The sequence below is a fragment of the Sus scrofa genome, chromosome X, assembly GCF_000003025.6.
Source record: "Sus scrofa isolate TJ Tabasco breed Duroc chromosome X, Sscrofa11.1, whole genome shotgun sequence".
Taxonomy (NCBI): domain Eukaryota; kingdom Metazoa; phylum Chordata; class Mammalia; order Artiodactyla; family Suidae; genus Sus; species Sus scrofa.
The window spans coordinates 2,293,586-2,317,823 of record NC_010461.5 but is presented as its reverse complement, the minus strand read 5'-3'; the positions used below and the strand labels follow the sequence as shown (position 1 = coordinate 2,317,823).

Sequence of the window (24,238 nt, the reverse complement as noted above, 5' to 3'; positions counted from 1 at the left end):
TAACATAAATTAGTATATTTTTTACTTTATTTTTTTTTATTTATTTATTTATTTATTTATTTTAGGGCCGCACCCACAGCCTGTGGAGGTTCCCAGGCTAGGGGTCTAATCAGAGCTAAGCTGCTGGCCTATACCACAACCACAGCCACGCCAGATCCTTAACCCACTGAGTGAGACCAGAGATCGAACCCCCAACCTTATGGTTCCTAGTCAGATCCGTTGCCGCTGCGACATGACAGAAACTCCAAATTAGTATATTTTTTAAATTGTTCTTTAAATTTTAGCCCCAAACGGCTGCTCAAGAGATGACCTCATGATCTTACATGGAATAAATAACTCTGTCTTTCAAACTAGATTGAATTTTAAACTCTGTATAGAAAAGTTTTAATCTTACAATTATATTTCAGTTATGTTTTTGTGGCAGAGTGTATCTAAATAAGAATCAACCTGCAGGGATTTGTATTCGTGTATAGCCTAGTATGTATGTAGCATACCTGCACAGACTGAAAAATATTACTTATATATTAGTGAAGGTTTTTCTTTACCTATAAAATATGTTTTTTTTATTAGACAAAATATACTTTTTTTTTTTCTTTTTAGGGCTACACCTAGGGCTTAATAGAGAGTCCCAGGCTAGGGGTCGAATAGGAGCTGTAGCTGCTGGCCTACACCACAGCCACAGCCACATGGGATCCAAGCCGCACCTGCAACCTATACCACAGCTCATGGCAACTCGGGATCCTTAACCCACGGAGTGAGGCCAGGGGTCGAACCCGTGTCCTCATGGATTCTAGTCCAATAATTAACACTTGAGCCACAATGGGAACTCCTACTTTATTTTTTAAATAATTCAATGAATTTTTGGAGTTCCTGTTGTGGCTCAGTTGTAACGAACCACACTAGTATCCATGAGGACGTGGGTTCGATCGTTGGCCTTGCTCAGTGGGCTAAGGATCCCACATTGCTGTGAGCTGCGCTGTAGGTCACAGATACAGCTCAGATCTGGCATGGCTGTGGCTGTGGTGTAGGCTGGCAGTTACAGCTGTGATTTCACCCCTGGCCTGGGGACTTCCGTATGCTGTGGGTGCAGCCCTAAAAACAATAACAATACTAATTCAATGAATTTTATTACATTTACAGTTGTACAATCATCATCCAAAGCTATTTTTTGGAACATTTCTGTCCCAAACTCCCATTCCACCCCTCCCACCCCCCGACCTGTCCCTGTTGGTGACCATAAGTTTTTCAAAGTCTTGGAGTCTGTTTCTGTTCTGCAAATCAGTTCATTTATGTCCTTTTGCCCTTAATTTGTTAAGTATTCTTGTATAGACCTAAAAAAAGATATTGAACCAAGATATCCAATATCTATTTTTAGGTTTACACAAGGACACTTAAAGAACGAAGGGGCATTCCTGCGGTGGCGCCGTGTGTTAAGAATCCACTGTCGTCTCTGCAGCAGCTTGAGTCCCTGCTGCGACACAGGTTCGATCCCCAGCCTGGCACAGTGAGTTAAAGATCCAGCATTGTCACAGCTGTGGTGTAGGTCACCGCTGTAGCTCGGATTCAGTCAGTGGCCCAGGAATTCCCATGAGCCACGATTGTGGCCAAAAAAGGAAAAAAAAAAAAAAAAGAATTAAGAAATTAAGGTGAAAGTGTAGAAATGATTGAATGATTGTTGTTCACATAAAATATACCTGTTCAAAGTTTGGGAGTTTCTTTCGTATTTTTAAATCATTTTATTGAGGTATGCTTGACATAAAAAAGGTCTCCTATTCAATATATATAATTCGATGCGTTGGGAAATAAGCATATAATGGTGAAACCATCCCCACAATCTATGCATAAACATTTCCGGAGTTCCCGTCGTGGTGCAGTGGTTAACGAATCCGACTAGGAACCATGAGGTTGCGGGTTCGATCCCTGCTCTTGCTCAGTGAGTTAACGATCCGGCGTTGCCGTGAGCTGTGGTGTAGGTTGCAGACGCGGCTCGGATCCCGCGTTGCTGTGGCTCTGGCGTAGGCCGGTGGCTACAGCTCCGATTCAACCCCTAGCCTGGGAACCTCCATATGCCGCGGGAGCGGCCCAAGAAATAGCAACAACAACAACAACAACAAAGACAAAAAAAAAAAAAAAACCATTTCCATCACTTCCCAAAGTCTCCTCCAGTATTATTTTATTATCATTATTATTTTTATTTTGTAAGAAGAATCATTCATATAGGATGGACTGTCTTAGCAATTTCCTGAAATAAGCCAGACCGAGAAGGGCCGGTCCTCCATGATACAACTTCTGTAAAGAATCTAGAATCCTCAAACCCCTAAAAGCAGAGACCAGGATGGTGGTTTCCAGGGGCTGGGGGAAGGGGGAAATGGGGGGGCTATGGGTTAAAGGATGCAGACTTTCACTTGGGCAAAATGCTTACGTTCCCAGGATCTCTCCACAGAGCCTATAGTTGACAAAGTTGGACTTCCCGTCATCATAGGTCAGTGGCTAACGAACCTGATGAGTATCCATGAGGATGCGGGTTTCATCTCTGGTCTTGCTCAGAGGGTGAAGGATCAGCATTGCCACAAACTGTGGTGTAGATCAAAGATGCGGCTCGGATCCCGCATTGCTGTGGCTGTGGTGTAGACTGGCAGCCACAGCTCCACTTGGACCCCTGGCCCAGAAACCTCCAGAGGATGCGAGTGCAGCCCTTAAAAGACAAAAGCCAAAACACAGTGTGGTATTGTGTCCTTCTTAGAGCATTTTTCCTTGAATTAAGTGAAAGGTACAATGTGAGGTATCAGTGGTGAAAACATATACTTGAATATGTTCAAACAGGTTTATAGGATGACAGTAATTCTAAATGTTCCCAAAGTGTGTTCATGAATGCTGCAAAGTTAGAGGAGGAAAACAAAAATGTGCTTTTTCCTGTTGTGGAGGACGAAAATAAGAACTCCAGCTACGATTTGTTATATCATAAAATATTTACTCTATTTACACTCAGTTCTCATCTTTTCACGTAGATTTTTGGCATTTTATACTTCTCGACAGAAACAGAATGCTTGCTGCTGAAACAGCTTATTTTTAGATGTTTTCCTTCTCAGTAAGCTCTCCAAACATCATTTTATCCTTAAGAAATACATTTTAAAAAATTTATGAGCTTTATAATTATATTTTAAAATGTTAGTAAGTTATGTTGTTTTGATCATGTCACTACTAGCACCTAATGATTACACAGGATTTAATTATTAAGGAGTTATGTATGCCACCTATATTTATGTGGTATCAATCAAAGAGGGGTCCTTATTGATTGAAATCAAATTGCAGAACTTTTTTTAAGGAGGCAGCTTATTGCCATGGGAAATAAAACACAGGCAAATACTGTAATGTATCTATTATTCAAAATTCACACAGTGGCTTTCATTGGCGGTGGTCTCATTCGATGCCTTATATTTCCCTGAATTCTCGTGTATGTTAGTTCATTTAATGGTCACAACTTTAAGAAGTAGATGCTACTGTGATTTTCATATCATCCTTAAGAAATCACATGGTCGTTTATTCAGGACTCTGTGAAAAGCGGTAAGGGATAAGAATCTAAAAAGAAATGGATCGATATATATGAACAACTGATTTGCTTTGCTATATGCCTGAAACTAACACAACTTTGTGAGTCAACTATATTCCAAGAAAAAAAAATTTTTTTTTTTTTAAAAAGGAGTTCCTGCAGTGACACAACGGGAGCAGCAATGTCTTAGGAGCACAGGGCACAGCAGGTTAAGGATCCAGTGTTGCCCCAGCTGCAGCGTAGTTTGCAACTATGGCTTGGATCTGATTCCTGGCTGGGGAATCTCCATATGCCAAGGGGCAGCCAAAAAGAAAAAGAAAAGAAAAAGGAAGAAAGGATGGAAAAGAAAAGAAAGAAAGAAAGAAAGAAAGAAAGAAAGAAAGAAAGAAAGAAAGAAAGAAAGAAAGAAAGAAAGAAAGGAAAGAAAAGGAAAGAAAGAAAGAGAGAAAGATGGACAGATGGAAGAAAGAGAAAGAGAAAAAGAGAAAGGAAGGAAGGAAAGAAAGAAAAGAAGGAAGGAAGGAAGGAAGGAAGGAAGGAAGGAAGGAAGGAAAGAAAGAAAGAAAGAAAGAAAGAAAGAAAGAAAGAAAGAAAGAAAGAAAGAAAAGAAAAGAAAAGAAAAGAAAAGAAAAGAAAAGAAAAGAAAGAGAGTGAGCTTCACTGTGACCTTGCATCCATGCCCAAACACACCCAACTTCCTAGCAGCAGAGTTGAGTAGAAAATTACACGTAGGGCGTTCCCTTGGGTAAAGTGGGTAAAGGATCCAGCATTGTCATTACAGCAGCTGGGGTCACTGCTGTGGCATGGGTTTGATCCCTGTCCCAGAAACTTCCACATGCTGTGGGCATAGCCAATAATAATAATAATAATAATAATAATAATAATAATAATAATAAAATTACATTTAGGAAGAAGTATCCTCAAGTCCCCCAGTAACACCCTGGCTCTTTAACCCTCACCACTCCCTGAATCATCCAACCTGTGTTTCACAACGTCTTTCACACATTTGTCTTTAGCCTGAGGATAGCCAGTAAGCGTTCATCATTCAAAAGAGTTTGGTTGGGGGAGAGTGACGACCAGACGCTACAGGGTACGTTGTTAATTTTTTAAGGGGTGCTGATTTATAAATCATCATGGTAGTGATTATCTTTTCGCAGTGATGGGTCGCTGGAATAAAGCTGAGGTGAAGCATTGAGTGAAGAAGATGAGCCACAGGTTAGTGTAAAGAAAATTGAAATGAAGAAAAGATCACTGTGTGTGCGTGCGTGTGTGTGTGTGTGTGCGCGCGCGCGTGTGCTCATACGCACACACTCTTTCCAAAGACGAGATGGAACACTAAGCCCTGTGTGGCAGGTGCAAACCCTTGTGCACCGTGTGATAGGGTTTGTGTCATTATTCATGAGGAACCGGTGCCCATGCTCAATGTCCTCACCTATTATCAGGCCGAAAATTGACCCTCTTGGGAACACGGGTCTCCCCTGTAATCCCACCCCGTCAGTAATATTTAACTGTTGCATATTATTTAGTTAACAGATTAATGGTGTTGAATATCAATGATAAGCATTTCCTTATTGGCTGGCAAATAGTAATGCTTTCTGATTTTAAGAAAGAAACCCACTCCATATATATCAATGCTGTAATACTATTTGATTTTTACATGGTACAAAAGAAGCATTTTTTAAAAATTGAAGTACGGTTGATTCTCTGTTAGTTTCTGGCATCCCAGCATAGTGACCCAGTCTATGTTTATAGCGGATACTACATTAAAAGTTATTACAACATAATGGCTACGGTTCCCTGTGCCATACAAGAGGGGTTTTTTTTTTGGTTATTTTATACATAGGAGTTTGTATCTGTTAATCCCAGGCTGCTAATTTGTCCCTCCCTCTCCTCCTCTTTCATAACTGCAAGTTTGTTTTTCTACATCTGTGACTCTATTGCTATTTTATACATTCATTTGTTTGTATACTTTTTAGATTCTACATATAAGTGGTATCCTATGGTATTTGTCTTGTCTAAATTACTTTACTTAGAGTGATCATCACTAGGTCCATCCCCATTGCTGCAAATTGTAGCATTTCCTTTTTTATGGGTGAGTAATATTCCATTGTATACATGGACCACCTCTTCTTTATTCATTCATCTTTGGATGGACATTTAGGTTGTTTCCATGTCTTGGCTCTTGTGAATAGTGCAGCTATGAACATTGGGGTGCCTGTATCTTTTAAAATTAGTGTTTTCATTTTTTTTCTGGTTATATACCTAGGAGTGGAATTTCTGGAATGTCATTAAAAACCAGACAGCAGTATAAATTAATCTTAATGTATTGTCCTGGTCCCTAGTTGAAGTGGGTTTTTTTCCTTCTGTTGGTATAAAATCAGGAGAGATATCTTTGAAATAGGCAATATTAAACACATTTTAAATAAAAATGAACAGAAAATCCAACCAAAGTTCTTTCCATGAAATTTGGATTCAAATTATAAGTAAAAGAATATTTATAATTGGAGCTATTTGGAGTTTGGAATTTTAATTGAGTAGGAAGTGATAAATGCAGTTATTCATAATTCAGTATTATAATGCCATATTAATAAGTATAAATTTTTTAGATCTTTTGACACATTTTAATCATTTTAGTATATATTTTAACATTCAATAGTTTATACATTTGACATTTAAGTTAATTGATAAGTACCTCGGTGTTCATTTTCAGAATTGTTTAGACGTAGAAACTTGAAGGAAAATTTAAATAAAGGATTGAACCATTGTCATTTTGAATATGGACATAACAAACACCCTGATATAAATGAAGAGAGTTAAATACATTTTCTAATGTAAACGGGTCTATTAACCAGTAAGTAGGGCAGTGTTAGGGTAATTGAGACTAATAAATGCCCCAGTGTTTCTATTTGGAATTTTAACTTTGAGTTTGAACAAATGAATACACTAGTGTTATTGGAGCTAAATGCACCAGAACTTGTTTTAGGAGCAATTTTCTCCTTGAAATGATATTGGAATATAATGCATTTGTATTTGAGAGAAACGAATCAAAGAAGGTCGTGGGTATTATTTGGAAATTTAAATGTGTATCGTAATTAGAATCAAATAAGTAAATCATTGCAATCTAGAATCTCAGAGCTTAAACGTGATCTTTGCTATGGTTTTATTTGAATTTCTGAATTTTACCTAGCATTTCAACAAAAGAATGTACCAGCGTTTTTTAGAAATAGGAATTTACACCTGATTCAGACGGAATTTAAATCAGTGAGTATACCAGGATTATTTAGAATTCAAGCCAGTGTATGCCTAAGTATTTATTTGGATTATGGAATTTGGATGTAAATTTGAGCTAGTAATTAACCAGCACTATTTGCATTTAGAACTCGTAAGTGGTCTAGTCTTGCTTGAATTTTAAAATTTCAACTGAGAATTTCAGTTGGAAGTTCTAGACTGTTATCTGAAATTTAAAATTTACGTAATTGAATCAACAAATTTACTTGTGTTATTTGTACATCATACGAAAAAGTAAACCTTAGGTTATATAGGTCTTTGGGACTGCATTGAAATTTCAAGGAAATGTACATGAGTATTAATTAGAATTTGAAATAATACACGCAACAGGCAGTGCTTATTATCAAACTTATTTAGGTTTTAAAATTATCTATGGAATTGGAACCAATAAGTGAAACGAAGTTATTTGGAATTTGAGCTAATAAGTGCACCGGTGTTTTTTATTTTAATTACTTTAATTTTTTGGTTTGTGGAACTTGAATTAGAATTTGAGCAAATAAATAGAGTGTAGTCATTTTTAATTTTAGCTAATCAATGCAGCCGTACATTGTTATCAACTTAATTAGTAAGTAAACCGCTGTTATGTTTAATTTGAACTAACTTAATGGCACTTAAACTGATGTTATGTGAAACTTGAATATTTATGTACTAGCCTTCTTTGGAATTTGAAGGCATGAGTGGAATGGCTTCTTGATGGAGAAATTTGTGTGTGATAGAATTTTCATTGAAATTAGAACCCATAACTACAATAGTGTTATTTGTTACTGGATTCCAAAATGTCTGTTTTTGTCATGGGTATTCTTTGGAGTTGGGAATTTAAATTAGAATTTTGAGTTGAGAAGGCAAATGGTATTATGAGGAATTTAAACTCTGAAGTGCTGGTGATCAGAGGTTCCTGGAATTTGGAATTCTAACTGAAAATTAAACTAGTAGTTACAGTTTCTGTTCTCAGGTACACCAGTGCTGTTTAAAATATTAGCTAAAAGTTCATCAGTACTTGGTATTTATGTGGCAATTTTAGTTGGTATTTGGGCTGAAAGATACTAGGGTTATTTGAAATTTAGAACAAAGAAGCTTAATAATAATTGTTATCACTGTGACTTGGATAATACATAAAAATTTGAATTCAGGAGTCCCCACTGAGGTACAAGGGGATAGGCGGCATCTCTGCAGTACCAGGACGCAGGTTTGATCCCTAGCCTCACACAGAAGGTTAAAGGATCCAGCATTGCCACAGCTGTGGCATAGGTTGCAATTGCGGCTCGGATCTGACCCCTGGTCCAGGAAGTCCATATGCCATGAGGTGGCCAAAAAAAAAAAAAAAAAAAAAAAGTTGAGCCAGTAACTGTACCATTGCTTGGCATATTTGGGTATGTTAATTGGCATACGAATGAATGAATATACCAGTGCTCATTGCAGTTTGAACCTCATCAGTGCATCTCTGCTGGTGGTCAGATTTATTGAAATTTGGAGTTGAAATGGCATTTTGGTTAAAATCGAACCTGAGGTTGATATGGCGAGTGCTTGTGTATGGGCATAAGATTGAATAAATACATCAGTGTTATTTGAACTTGGAAGTGATATATGCATCAAAGCTTGTTGTCAGTTTTATTTGCAGTTTAGAATTGGAGTTGAGATATGAATTAATAAGTAAATCAGGGAGTTCCTTTTGTGGCTCAGAGGATTAAGGACCCAAAATTGTCTCCATGAGGATGCAGGTTCGATCCCTGGCCTTGCTCAGTGAGTTAAGGATCTGGCTTTGCTGCAAGCCGTGGTGTAGGTCACAGATGGGATTTGATCCAGTGTTGCTGTGGCTGTGGTGTAGGCTTAAGCTGCAGGTCCAATTTGACTCCTAGCCCAGGGCTTCCCTAAGCTGCAGGAGAAACTCTAAAAAGAAAAAAAAAAAAGTGAATTGGTTTCATTTGGAATATGAACTTAGAAGTAAACTTTTGCAGTTTGGGATTTGAATATGTAAGTAAGTGTGGTGGGAAATTTGGATGAATAACTTAAACCAGGCTTTGTTATGGAGATAACTTAGATGGCATAAAATATGAACCATTAGGTCTGTGGGTACTGTTTGGAAATTGAACACCAAATCACCATGGATTGTTATCACAGTCCTTGGAGTTTGGTATGTGATCACAACCTAACTGATAATTCCGTCAGCATTATTGGAATTCTCTGTAGTAAGTGTGCCAATGCTGGCTTTGGATATACTTGGATTTTAGATTTTGATTTTAAATTGACAAGACCACTGTGTTATTTGTTCTTTGAAATAATAGGTAGAGCAATGATTGTTAGAGGAGATACTGAAATATTAGAAACAGAAAGGAAATGTAACAGAGCCATGTATCAATGTTATGTTGAATTTGAGCTAATAAGTGCAACAGTACATATTATGAGATATTAGATGCTGGATTTTAATTGCATTAAGAAGTAATAATTACACTGCTATTATTTGAAATTGGAACTAATAGTCGTTTCAGTGCTTGGTACCAAGGCAATTTATATTTCAGAACTTGAACTGGAACTTGAATTAATAAGACCTGAAGTACTATTTGCAATTTACTCTAATAAATGCATTAGTGTTTGTTACAGATACATTAAGATAGAAATAGAAATTGGAATCAGAATATAAGTTACTGGAGTTCCCGCTGTGGTGCAGTGTGTTAAGAATCCTACTGCAGCAGCTCAGGTTGTTGCAGCGGCACTGGTTGGATCCCCAGCCCAGCACAGTGGGTTGGGATGTTGCTGCAGCTGTGGTGTAGATGGCAGCTGTGGCTCAGTTTCAATCCCTGGCCCTGGAACTTCCATATGCCATGGGTGCAGCCATAAGAAAAAAAAAAAAAAAGAATATAAATTACCAAGTATAATAGTGCCTTTGGTGTTTATTCTTGGTGTTCTTTGGATTTTGGAATTTGAATCGAAAACTGAGATAATAAACACCCTATTATTATTCGGAATATTTAATTAGCCTTATAACTTGATCTAGTAAATGTGTTGGTGTTATTTAGGATTGAAGTGAATAAGTATATCCATGTTTGATAACGGGGTTGTCCAGATTTTGAAGAGTGAAATAAGTATCCCAGTTTTATTGGAATTGAAATGAATACGTCCACCCAAACTGGTTTTTAGGTATGTTTGTCATTTGGACTTTGATTTGGAATTATAATTATTTATATACACAGTGTTATTGGGAATTCGAATGAAAGAACACTTTTGCATGTTACATTAGATTTCTTATTTTGTGCCATGATTCCCTAGTACACTGGCTGCTTAGAAATTGTTTACCCACTGACATGAGTCTCATTTCTTTCTAACGCCACTTTCCCAGACCATCCATTTAACTGTTTCTATTGGGTGCTTTTTACAGGGTTCATACGTGTCTAAATGTTGACATCATATTACAAATCAATCTCAAGCCTTGCCAACAAGGCAGAGTTTTGTTATGACGTTAAAAATGATACTAGAGAACTATTTGAATCCTATGAAAATCCCCCCATGCCCAAAAGAGAAGCCTGAGAGTTCTCATTACCAATTAATAATAACAACTCAGGGGAGTTCCCGTCGTGGCGCAGTGGTTAACGAATCCGACTAGGAACCATGAGGTTGCGGGTTCGGTCCCTGCCCTTGCTCAGTGGGTTAAGGATCCGGCGCTGCCGTGAGCTGTGGTGCAGGTTGCAGACGCGGCTCGGATCCTGTGTTGCTGTGGCTCTGGCGTAGGCCTGTGGCTACAGCTCCGATTAGACCCCTAGCCTGGGAACCTCCATACGCCACAGGAGCGGCCCAAGAAATAGCAAAAAGACAAAAAAAAACAAAAAAAAAAAAGATGCTGGGAAGAGCACGGAAAAGCCATTTTCAACTTGTGTTTCCACCAAACAGACTTGCTATGCCAATTCAGACATAAATTGCTGTGTGTTTCATCCTTTCTGAATAACCTTGACCCCAGCGGAAGCTGCCAGCAATGCACTCTCTCAGGTCAGCTTGTACACACAATGAACGTGACTTAAAGAATGTCGATTATAGGGATAAATGTGTTTGTTTTCATCCATCCTTTTATGTTTGCAGAATAAGTCTCGACATTTAAACGTTTTACTTGTAGGTGGTGAGCTAACATTCTCAAAGGGTGCAGTTTGAGGGGTCTTTGCTCTCAATGAGACTCAGATAATAAGGACCATTTAGACCAGATGCCTTCTGTATTTTCCAGATAACATTGAATATAAAAGGATAATCAGTGGAGGATAGGAAAGGAGTCGCTTGCCTTCTGATGGTTACCAACCAGGGAACGTCCAGTTCTGTGTATTACAGGAAAAATGTTAAAACAAAGGACAACTCAGGAATATCTCATCCTGCTTATTTTACAGGACATCTATGCATGTGAAGAGCAGCTGAAAACTTGGTGAACACAAAACTGCCAGGGGCAGATAAAATTTAATACATGAACACCGTGAATGCTGTCTATCAAAAACAATATTCAAGCTATTGTTCCAGAGAGAATAATCCAGACGATATTTTGGGAAGATATTTGTGCACCAAACTAATAATACACGTCCCTGAATTCCAGTCAACGGTAGAGTCCAGGATAACGTATCACTGAGAAAACAAAACTTGATTCACTGGGTGGAGTATTCACATTTATCTGGACTAAATTTCAAAAGCTGGAAATGCATCCAGGTAAGTATCTGGACCGTGTCTTACATCGCAAGCCCCAAGTTTATTTCCCTTTACGGTGTCTCTCTGGCTTACTGAAATCTATATATAGCACAATTACTTTGAAAATAGATTGTCAGGAGTGCCTGCTGTGGGTCAGCAGTGATAAACCCAGCTCATATCCATGAGGATGTGGGTTTGATCCCTAGCCTCATTCAGTGAGTTATTACCATGAGCTGCAGTGTAGGTCATAGATGGGGCTTGGGTCCTGCATGGCTGTGATTATGCTGTAGGCCGGCAGCTGCAGCTCCGATTTGACTCCTAGCCTGGGAACGCCCATGTGCCACAGGTGCAGCCCCAAAAAGCAAAAAAAAGAAAAAGAAAAAAAAAATGAAACACAGAGGTAATTTTATTTAAATATTCTCTTCCTCTGAACAGCCAGTCATTTATGGATTCATTTATGTAACACGTTTTAAGAAAAACAAGACACAATGGGTCACTTCACAAAAAGCAAGTCACACCTCTGACAGTCTTGCTAGTCACTGTTGCCACCTAAAAGCTTATCGACCTTGAACTTTCTTCTCAGTTGAAGAACCCATAGTGCTTCTGACAAGGAAAATGTAATGAACCAAATGAAACATTTGAATAAGTTTCTGTAGCAAATGTCATGATATGAGACTGTAAAAAAAGATCTGAGCCCAAAAGGATCTGAGGCTATTTTTAAAACGTTTACTTTTTATTTTACTTTGTTTTATTGAAGTATTGTTGATTTACAATGTTTCAAGTGTACAACAAAGTGATTCGGTTTTATACATGTTCAGTTATATTAGGTATATATATTCAGTTTATATATATACGTATAACATTCTTTTTCATATTCTTTTCCATTGTGGGTTAGTACAAAATATTAAATATAGTTTCCTGTGCTGTATTTGTAGGTCCTTGTGTTTATTTATTTCATATATAGCAGTGTGTATCTATTAATTCCAATCCCCTATTTTATCCCTCCTCCCCCCTTTCCTCTTTGGTGACCATAAGTTTGTTTTCTATGTCTGTGTTTCTGTTTCTATTTCATAAATGAGTTCATTTGTATCATATTTTGGATCCACATTTAAGTGATATCATGTGGTATTTATTCGACTTACTTCACTGAGCACGATAATCGTTAGTTGCATCCATGTTGCTGCAAATGGCATTATTTCCTTCTTTTTTATGGCTGAGTAATATTCCACAGTGTACATGTACCACATCTTCTGCATCCATTCCTCTGCCACTGGACATTTAACTTTCTGTAGCAAACATCATGATGTTAGAACAAGAAACTAGTAAATGAGACCAAAGGGGTCTACAGCCACATTGAAGTATAGATTATTTTCTCTTTCATTTTCAGGCTTTATTCCTTTGGTTTATGTGATCCTAATTGTTTTATTTATCCAGTAAACATGTGTTGGGTGTCTAATACGTTTCAGGTACTCAGCCAGAGGAAAGCAAGGCAGATGAGATCTAGGACTTGCCAACAGTGAGATTATAATGTACTGATTTTGGAGAGACAACAGTGAGTGATGGCTTGGATTGAGATCTTCATTCTCCACTCAGGAATGGAACTTGGGCAGCCTGGATGAAAATCGGAAAGCCTAACCACTAGACCAGCAAGAGGCTAAAAGCAGCATTGTTCTGATTCTCGCCCCCTATTGAAAGCAGGAATGTTTCAAGGAGGCAGACTCTGAAAACAGGTGCAAAGTTTATTGTTACAGACACAGTACAACCTGTGGGAGAGCACACAGAGAAGTAGTTTATTTATCTAAGGCAGAAGCACAGTAGTAACACATTCCGAAAGGAGGAGTGTGGGTGTGGGTGCCCCTTGAATGAGGAGCACACCAGAGAGGTGATTTGAATCACTTATATGAAGCAGTTTTTTCCGGGGCTTTATCTTCCTTTGGCCAATGAACTTGTTTTATCTTTCGCACGTGACCAGACCCAGGGCTGTCCCTGATCTGCGTGTGCATCTTTTGGCCAGGATGGATTCCAAAGCAAAGCATGGTGGGAGGGTTATCTAGACTTATTATGGCCTGACACCCCCTCCCTTTCTGACCCAGAGGGGTCTCTCTGTGCCCATGGAGTTGGGGGTCTCCCTGACCCTTAGGCTGGGGAGTATATATGACTTTTGGGTCTTTTGTCCAAGCAGGACTCAGCCCCTCTCTGATCCTGTCATTACCTGTTTAGCAGGTTCACAGAAGACAAGTACCAATTATTTGCCTTGTGCCGGCTGTCATTCCTTTCTTGAAGTATAGACAGGTGCCTGGTTGTAAATGTCTAACCTGGAGTCCACCTATCTCCTGCCTCGCTACTTGGACATAAAAGCATGGCCACCTGTAATCCCATTTCTCTACCTTAATACATGTATAAAAACATTGCAAAGAAACTCTGAGAACAGGCTGAATAGCTCTGAGGTGGGTACCTGGAATCAGAAGGACAGCCAAGAAAAGACACGATGATGACACAGAACATAAGCCAATTTTCTCCTTCAGATGATTGCAGTTATTTGTGAAATTACATTGAGTCCCTGTCTGTGCGACCCAGCCATCAGAGATGTGTTCATGCTCTTGCCTGATGGAAGGGAAGGCATCAAATCACGACGGGGAGAGAAAGAGTGTCCTCTTCCATGCTCTAAAGTTGAATTGGAAACACGTTGAGGGTGCGTGTCATGTGCAGGTGTTTCTACCCCGTTGTGTCTTTTCATTATATTATTGCAACAGAAATAAAACAAATAGCTGAGGTTTGGGAGAGGGAATGTTTGGAAAAGGCAAGCCACAAACAAAATTAGCCTACACATCTCAACCATGCCCTCTCCTTTTTTTTTTCTCCTGATATGGAAAACAGAGTAAAGGAAAACACACTTCTTTCTTGCGTTAAAATTGAGTAAGGTGTGAAGAAGACAATTAGCTTGCGTATTGGACTGACTTTGGGAGCGTGGAAACAAAGGAATATAAAAAAAAGCAGTGGCAGTGCTCAAGAACTGTTCACTAAGGTTGTACCCTGGACTTTTAAACTACATGAAGGTTGGACCCTGTGTCAGAGAATTCTAACAGCTCTGGCAACCACCTTTTTTTTTTTTTTTTTTTTTAGGGTCACACCCACAGCATATGGAAGTTCCCAGGTTAGGGGTCGATTTGGAGCCACAGCTGCCAGCCACAGCCACAGCCATGCCAGATCCAAGCTGCGTCTGCAACCGACACCACAGCTCACAGCAATGCCAGATCCTTGACCCACTGAGCAAGGCCAGAGATCAAACCCACATCCTCATGGATACTAGTCGGGTTCCTTACAGCTGAGTCATGGGAACTCCAGCACCCACGTTTAGAAACCACATGAAAAAGGTTAAACTCACCAAGATGGCAATTAAGCTACCCAGCCTGATCAGACTTACATCTTTGGGGTTCAAAAATCCATGTTCCTCAACAGCCTTGGAAATTAGAACAAGGTTTTAAAGTCGAAGACTATTTTAGAATCCCATACCGTAATTAATTGCACAAGAGAAAACCTTCACATCTGTGGCGTGTGATGTTTAATTCCCTAAGTGCACCGAAATCACTTCTTTTGCTTGAAATTGAAACAGAAAGCACCTCTGTCTTGAACTTACCAAGGACCCAGATGGGGACTTAAACCCACAGTTTTTAAATTAGAATCATTCAGTTAGGGTCTGGACTTAGGGAGGTTCAGGTTCTTTTGTTTCTCAGCACAGAAGGAAGTCAGCCAGAGACACAGTGAGAGGCGAGAAATAGGTTTATTAAGATAGGACATTTGTGAGAGATACAAGCAAGCTGGCAAAGAAGCTCTGCCCCAAGGATTAGGTGGGCTATGGTTTTATAATCCATGGAAAGAGGAGAGGGGAAAAAGACCACCTCTCCCTCCTCCCTTGAATAAATGTCAGGCTGACATCACTAGCTCCTCCTTCATATTCTGTTAAAGTATTTGACTCTACGAGAGCAACCTAGGACTGTCCTGGTGCTTATTCAAATCAGCAGAAGCTGGGGACGGGGGCGGGGGGGGGAAGAGATCACAGAGGCTTAAATAGGTTGAACCATCTCAGCTTCCCGTGTAACGAGGGTCTCCTCCTTTAGAAAGTCATCTTTCCCTTAAATTCCTGCCCTTGGTCCTCAGTATCACTGTCTTGTTGAACTTGAAGGCGGGCTCCCTTTTATCTGTCACTGAAGGACCTCAGACATACCTCGGGCTTTTATTTATGGTTTCACAGTTAAGCATGCTTGCTTCCTTCTGATGGCCTTCTTGAGCGATGATTAACTTCCAGGGGTCTCCCGAAGTTCCCTAGGTTTCCCTCTCTATCCGTGGTTCCCCACTGGGACTTCTGCAGCCCCCCCGCCATGTGACTGTCCTACTCCATCTGCATCAAAATCAGGGGGTAGAAGATGTTTTATTTTGTTTATTTTGGACGCTAAATGCCTCAGATCCATCAATGGTGGGATAAATAGTTACATCATGTAAAATGCATACATTTAGGGAAACACCCAGCTTTAATAGCAACAGTGTTACAGTTTGGTAGAGCATGAAATCTACTGAATGCCTAGGTCATTTGCAATCTATTTTCCCAACCCCCGCTAAACAAGATGTCATCATTCAACTCGTGTTTGCAAGAAAAACATGCATATTACATAGAAATAAAGATTTAGGGACTGTGTGCTGGGTAAAGACTATGGTAAAAGGCATTAGTTAGTTGCCAGAGGGCTTTTTTTCACAGCAGGTACTGTTCTTTGGCTCTGTTAGCGCAAGTTTACGTGTGCACGCACAGCAAAGCCAAACAAACTGAAATGCTGGAATTTGGAACACAGAGAGGTTTCTTGCAGGGGCATGCAAGGAGACAGGTGGCTCGTGGCCCCCAAAGAGCCTTAACTCCCTGAACCAAAATTGTAAAGCCTTTTCAAAGCCAAAGGAGGAAGGGTTTGTAGCTTAAGGGATCAGCTCATGCGCAGGTGCACAGGTCTCTGATTGGTTGATGGTGAAGTCGCAGGGCAGGGTCACAGGAGTTAACATCATTCATCCATTGGTGCCAGGAGGCCTGGGGGCTACATGCTCAGAAGCATCAAGCAATTAATTTCTTCCACTTGGTGGTGGTTTTAGCATCTGTAGAACAATGCAGGACATGGGCATCAGATACTATTATCTAAGTGCTTCGGGGAGGAGCTAAAGCAGAGGATATGGGAGAAGGGCCTGCTGGGTTACAGTTTCCCCTTTTCTCTGATACTGCTCAATCTTGAGAACTGGAGTAAAAGTTCAGATTGAGAGGTGAATCATCAACTTGACAAACTACCCATAAGGTGCTGCTCCATTTTACCTACAGACTCTGCTTTGAGAGCGGCTGGTGGCCTCTGAGTCTGATGCAGCAACTCCAGTTTTACTTCCAAATGCATTTTCCTCAGTGGCCAAAGCAGATGCCACTGTGGATGATTTTAGCGCTTTTCTGGATATGAGAAGGTGCAAGAATCTGGGCTCATAAAATCTGAGTATCTCTAACTGTCCGAAGGCGGGTTCCATCCATTTTTTTCCAGCACCCAGAGTGCCTCTTTCTTGATATCAGCCCTGAGTTCCCTTCAGGGAATATTGAAGATTAGTTCCTGTGGTGGCTATGGATTGAATCCTTTTAGAGGCAGATGGCAAGTGCCAGTTTTTAGGTGGCAGGGGCCCTTCAATGTCCTAAATTTGACCATGGTTTTTTTTTTTTTTTTTTTTTTTTTTGGAGGGGGCATTTCATCCCATGGTGCTAGGAATGCTCATTCCTAGATCTGGCAAAGTTTTCATTGACACTCAGTGTGCTATGGATGCTGGAAAGATGTTGCCGGAATCTGGATTCTTGTTCACGGAGCTGAAGAATGAACTTTGAGAACATACAGGCAGCAAGCAAGCAAAAGTCTTTGTTACAGGAAAGCAAATAGCTCCCAGCACAGACACCGGGCAGGGGCAGGGGGTAACCAATGTGGGGTCCAGAAAGATGTGGTTTTCTCCCATTGGCCTTGCGCAGGTACCTATATCAGTCCTTGCCCAACAGGGGTCTTAGAGGTAGAGATGCCCCATAAGTTTTATGGTTTCTTTTCCTTAGAGAGTAGCCATTCCTCTCCTTCTGTTTCTGTTAGTTGAGGAGTGGGTTAGCGATTAATGTCCATCTGGGCGTAGGTACACTCCCTACCGTAAACGGGGCCTGTAGGGATGAAACTCCCTGGAGCCCTTAAGCCACAAATGTTCATCAGTGGCCACATCAAAGAATGCATGCATGCTCCTGCTCCTACACTGACTCCCTGAGTTATTATCCCGCCTCACTATTCCTGGATGAGACCTTATGAACAGTAGCCGACAGTCTCTGGACCACCTGTTTTACTAGTATCTTATGGCAAATATTCCCTCTCGTTGCTTCTTCCCCTCTTCAAAGGTACACACTTACAACCATGGATCTCTTAGGGAACCATGCTTCAGTTGAGACTCAGTCACACCCTTGTTGATGCAGCAAACAACAACTTTGTAGAACAGGCAATATAAGCCCTAAAGGGATGCAAATGTCTCCTGGGAGCAGCCAGGGGGATTTGTTGCAAATGTCTCCTGGGTACAGCCAGGGAGATTTGTTCCAAATGTCTCCTGGTTTCAAAGAAGATGTGTTCATTTCTTCTTTCCTGCAATGCTTCATGGGTGGGCTGGGTGGGGAGATTCCCTGGAAGCTCAACAAAGTTATTTTCCTTTAACAGCCAAGCATGAGGGCGAGTTCGCAGACCGGGGCCATTATATATACGATAAACTACCCAAAGGTTAAACTGAAAGAAACATCTAATACGGAGTCAGATCTCTTATTTCCTACTCCAGTTCCCCACTGTCAATGTCCACTCCACAATCTTTTGGGAAAAGGGAGTGACAGGTTCCCTTCCTGCTGAACTAGGGGTGATGAGGAGTGACTGAGGAACAGCCTTGGGCAGGGAAATTTTCTTAGAATCTCTAGTAAATTGCAAATTTTCTTTCCTTCTCTATCTGCAAGGATTTGAACCTGACTTGGCTCTGCTATTGTCTAATGGGTAATTGGACTGTGGCTTTTGGTTCCAGATTCCAGATCTATCTATTAACTTTCTGACTGTGTCATAACTATATCCGATGCCCAGGCTGTTCTAGTGACAAGATGAAACAGGGAGGTTGGCTCACCCTGCTCCAGCTATAGGTAGGAACTATTTAGCAGGTTGCTACCAATCTCGGTTCGTGGCACTCTTTAATTGGTGGAAATTGATAAGAGGCCAGATGGGAGAATTCTGACAAGGTTTTACCAGGGCTCCTGCTGCAGCAGAGAGGAGCGAAAACAAACTACAAGTTCCCTTGCTGGCTGTCTCGCTGGGGGAGGGTGAGCTGGTTCCTTGTATGGGGCAAGGATAGGGGTGGGTCCAGGGGTCTGGCCAGAGGATGGCCTAGGTGGACTGCCCATCCCTTTGGGTGTGCTGTGTGCAGGGGGCATGTGCAGTACCTGCTTTTGCTCCCAACACCCTGCTTTTGCCCTCGGCTCTTCAGAAATGGAAATTGGGTTTTTAGATTTTTTTGGTGGGGTATCTTTTTGCCCATAATTTGCTGCAAATGCCCACATCTGCAGTTATTTTATGCTCTTACAGGTTCTCTGTATTTAGTTGCTCCAGGAGGTCTTTGTCCAGGTGTGGGCATTGCAGCCACTGCAACCAAGGGTCCCAGGTCCCAGCCTGTTCTTGGCCAGAACTGCAGCCATCCTCCAGCTTTAATTCACATTACTGCCCTGGGGAAGGCTGTTCTTTATGTCACCATAATATGATCTAGCCCTTGGAGGAGGAAAAAAATAATAATCTTCCACTTAATATTTGGAAGACACATAAGTTGGAAATGACATTATTTTAACCATTTGTGATGACTACCAAATGTTCACACAGGGAACTTCTGGGATCTCAGGAGTTCCCACTGTGGCTCAGTGGAAACAAACCTGAGTAGTATCTATGAGGATGTGGGTGCAATCCCTGGTCTCGCTCACTGGGTTAAGGACCCAGCATTGCTGTGAGCTGTGGTATAGGTCACAGATGTGGCTCTGATCTGGCATTGCTGTGGCTGTGCTGTAGGCTGGTAGCTGTGGCTCTAATTCGATCAACCCGTAACCTGGGAAGTTTCATACTTTCATATGCAGCAGATGTAGCCCTAAAAAACCAACAAAAACCAAACCAAAAATTCTGGGACCTCCAAATATTTCCCTCACATGCAACTCATCCTCTCACTGCATTGGCATTGGGAAAAAGCATTACAGAATATATTGTGTTTGAGCATAACACAGAAGACCCGAAAGATTGAGTGAATGGATGACATCAAACTACCAAATTTCATTGTGCTCAAGCCACATTGATTCCAAAATTACAGGGAAGACTAAAGACCATCCCCAAATTTCCAAGTGAGATCTCAGATACTAGATATTGCAATGGAAACAAGGTTTCTTGCAGGATGTCTTTTTTTTTTGTTTTTTTGGGGTTTTTTTTTTTGCCTTTTCTAGGGCCGCCCTGGAGGCACATGGAGGTTCCCAGGCTAGGAGTTGAATCGGAGCTGTAGCCACTGGCCTACGCCAGAGCCACAGCAACGCGGGATCTGAGCCGCGTCTGCAACCTACACCACAGCTCACGGCAACGCCAGATCCTTAACCCACTGAGCAAGGCCAGGGATCGAACCTGCAATTTAATTGTTCCTAGACGAATTCATTAACCACTGTGCCACGACGGGAACTCCTCTTGCAGGATGTCTTTAATGGAATAGATTTCTTATCTGAACTTCCAGTAGGAAGTTCTCAGTTTATATCTTATGTTTCTGTTAACTCTAGGAAATAATCCTGATGACCCTTAGAACTACGCGTGTATTTTTCACGTTTCTAAACAAGCTTTTTTATTGGTTCCACCCTTGGAAGACAAGACTGGAGCTTGAAAGGGTCCATGTTAGCCTGAAGATTCGTAAAAGCATTTGTAATCACTTTGAAGCCATTTTAATCCCGCAACTTGTTTGTGGAGACACTTTGCTTGTTTAAAGTTTCTCTTGCTGTTCTTCGACTGGTATCGCTGGCCTGAGACATGTTCGCAGAACACTGATTTGTATCCAGTTTTTCTACACAATTCCCCTTAATGAAGAGATATACATCCATTTTTTTTTTTTAAACACTTATGTGGAAATTGCTTTCCTTCTTAACCTTCTTAATTTGGTTTCTCCTAATTTCCTTCTCTGGAGAAGGTGTGTTAAGCAACAGTAATTTGCAGATTAAAATGAATTTCAAAATATACCAAACAGTGTTTGTTAATCAAAAGAGGAAATGGGTTAATCTTTTTATAATTAATCCATCTTCCTGGAGTGATGGGAGAGCTGTGAGTAAGTTATCCCATTATTACAGTCTTCTGCTGACCACTGTAGGGACCCCAATCTAGGGGAACCTTTCCAAATATAACATGGTGTCTGTGAGGATGTGGGTTCGATCCCTGGCCTCGCTCAGTAGATTAGGGATCTGGTGAGGTGCTGCAAGCTGCAGTATAGGTCACAGAGGTGGCTTGGATCCGGTGTTGCCTATGGCAATCCTTGGCAACCATTCATCCTATCACTGTCCCCACACTTTTGCCTTTGCCAGAATGTCATGGAGTTGGAGTCACAGGATGTAGTCATTTCAGACAAGGTCCTTTCACTTAGTAATATTTAAAGTTTTAAGCTTTAAGTGTTTCATATTTAAGCATTTAAGCTTCCTCCATGTCTTTTTGTGGCTTGATCACTCCGTTTTCTTTAGCCCTGAATAATGTCCATCGTCTGGATGGACCGCCATTCACGTATCCGTCACCTACTGAAGGGTATCTGGATTGCTTCCGGGTGTTTTCAGTATGAAGAAAGCTGTGATCAACATCCATGCCCAGGCTTTTGTGTGGACATAAGTTTTCAACTCTCTTGCATGCATATGAAGCCAAGGAGTTCTATGGGAAGAAACGGGTTTAGTTTTGGGAGATACTGGTTCATTGGCTTCCACAGCAGCTGCATCATTTTGCATCCCCATGGGGAGCGAGTGCGTCTTCTGCTTGCTTTACTGCATCGCCAGCATTGGGTACCCATCTCCATCCCTTTCACAGCAGCTGAGAATCTCAGGTGGGTGACAAGTATAGAGGAGTGGGGAACTTTCAAGCTATGGTTGAGCAAACTCCTCATTGTGGTCAGAAACCAGTAATGAAAAAACCCAGGGCCAGCATCCCGGGCTGCCCCACCAGCCCCCATGTGATTCCGAGCTATTAACTCAAAGACCAATAGCTCTCCATTCTGTCTGAGCCACACAATCTCAGAGCCTCCATATTTTTGCAGAATATCCTCTACGGAGGTACTAAAAATGACCTCAAACCATGGAGATGGGTGACAGGTGGCTTAATCTCCATCTTCATGCTGTGAACTTAATTTTGGCATAGAAAGCTTTTATTAACATGATTTCTCAAAGTAGAGAGTTAATCACCTTTTCTACTCATCTCCACTGGCCCCTGAAGAGTCATCATGGAGTCAGTGAAATGGTTTAAATGTTTGCTTTTCTTTCCTGGGTCGTTTCTGTTTCAAATCAGGGTAATGGACGGGGCACAGTAATATAGCACTGACATTTACATAATTGCCACTTGCTGAGGTGAACGTTGTAAGGAAAACCTAACATCCCTTAAATGTAAATAGCAAAAATGTTGCTGAATAGAAAGAAGTCTGTTACCTCGCATGCAGTTATCACCACCTTGATAACTGAATATTTTCTTTCCCATAGGGGTGAATGGCCATGGGAATGATTTCAAAGTGACCATTAGGGAAACTAGCGTTATTATCTTTGCAATTATAATGCAGGCATTTGTTAATCTATGTACACATTCCTCCAAATGCTTCATGAATATCTAACGCAGTTGATATTCAAATGAGCGTTGCAGTCTTCAAGTAGCTTCGTTAATATCCTAATGATTAAAGAAAATATAACTTTGGAAAGATCATGTTTTTCATCTACCGTCCCATGTGGGTATCTTTTAAGAACCGGAGGCTCCGTATATCCAATTATATTAAAATTAATTTGAAATAATGTTAGTCAGTGATTTAATTTATGAAACAGGCATGCTGATCTCTACTTACTTTACACTAGTGTTAACCCTTTATTTGTAGCTATGCACCTATTTCTGTTTTTTCCTTTTAATCACTGCTTGATCTAAATTGGTATATATTGTACATACAGAGTTAAATTGCAATTATTTTGTCTTGCCCCCTCTGATTTCCCCTTGAAGCTGTTGGAATACTTCCCCTCGAAGTATTTGAATTTGTTAGTTTGGGTCATTGTTGTATTATTGGTCCATGATAATTAAATGACACGGAAGTCAGGTGCTTTTTCTGTCAGATATAATTTCTTTGTTGGTTAAGCTGGAGGTAATTTTTATTGAAATGATATGTTTTTTTACAAAGTCGATGTGTGCAATTTCAATCGTTTCTGTAAATTTGTGTATGCGCCTGTGTTTTATATATTTACATAGAAAACATATACTAAGGGCTGCATTTTGATATGCTTCTAAGTGATGTGCCTATTTCATTTTTATTAATTCGTCTTTTTAGAGTTTATGTAAAACAATGTTTCCAAATGTTGGCTATGAGCACTGTGTTGGGAATATCTGCTCTTAGACATTATTGCAAGTATTGCGTTTTAATAGCTGGTGCCTTCACTGGGTGTAGATTGAAACACAAACAATTTCTCCTTTTTTTTGTTTAATCGAAGTAGAGTTGATTCCTAATGCTATGTTAGTTTCTGGTGTACAGCAAAGTGTTTCAGTTTGGTGTGTATATATACATACACACACTCATATGCATGCACACTTATGCACACACACATATATACACACATATATATACATTATATGTATTATATAGAAACATTATAGAAACAACACTGTAGAAACATTCTTTTTCGTATTCTTTCCCATTGTGCTTTATTACTCGTTATTGCATATAGTTCCCTGTGCTCTACAGTAAGAGCTTGCTATTGATCTATTTTATATATAGTAGTTGGCATCTCTTAATCCCAAACTCCTAACTTATTTTTCTCTCCCTCTTTCCCCTTTTGCTTTCTATATGTGTGGATTTACCTCTCTTTTGTATATAGGTTCATTTTTACCATTTTTTTTTTGCTTTCTATATCTGTGGATTTACTTCTCTTTTGTATATAGGTTCATTTTTATCATTTTTTTTTCGATTTCACATAAAGTGGCATCATATAATATTTGTCTTTGACTTACTTCACTAAGTGTGAAACTCTCTAGGTCCATCCATGTTGCTGCAAATGGCATGATTTCATTCTTTTGAAGGCTGAGTCATATTCCTTTGTGTCTGTGTCCCATATCTTTTTTATGTGCTGATGGACATTTAGGTGGCTTCCATGTCTTGGCTATTGTAAAGAGTCCTGCTATGAACACTGGGGTGCGTGCATCTTTTTGAAGTAGAGGAAAACCAAGTGTGCTAAATTTGAAATTAGTAGTTCAGTTGATAATGCCCTCCCTTGTCTGTTAAGATGTGTGTGTGTTTTAAAAAGAGAATATAATATGACTTGAGAGCTACACTTTTCACAAAATTTTATGTCTTGAATACAGTATTTTGAACTACAAGCACCATATTATACAACAGATCTCTATAACTTTTTTTTTTTTTTTTTTTTTTTTTTACTTTTTAGGGCTGCACCCACAGCAT

The 24,238-nt window shown here is 40.2% G+C and overlaps 1 long non-coding RNA gene across 1 annotated transcript in view; it reads left to right on the top strand.

Moving 5' to 3' along the window:
* Positions 4,561 to 24,238, top strand: part of LOC110257730 — a 162,239-nt gene continuing 142,561 nt past the window's right edge. The window contains exons 1-2 of the long non-coding RNA XR_002340659.1: positions 4,561 to 4,765; positions 11,203 to 11,512. This is a non-coding gene — a long non-coding RNA (uncharacterized LOC110257730). The remainder of the gene's footprint in view (positions 4,766 to 11,202; positions 11,513 to 24,238) is intronic.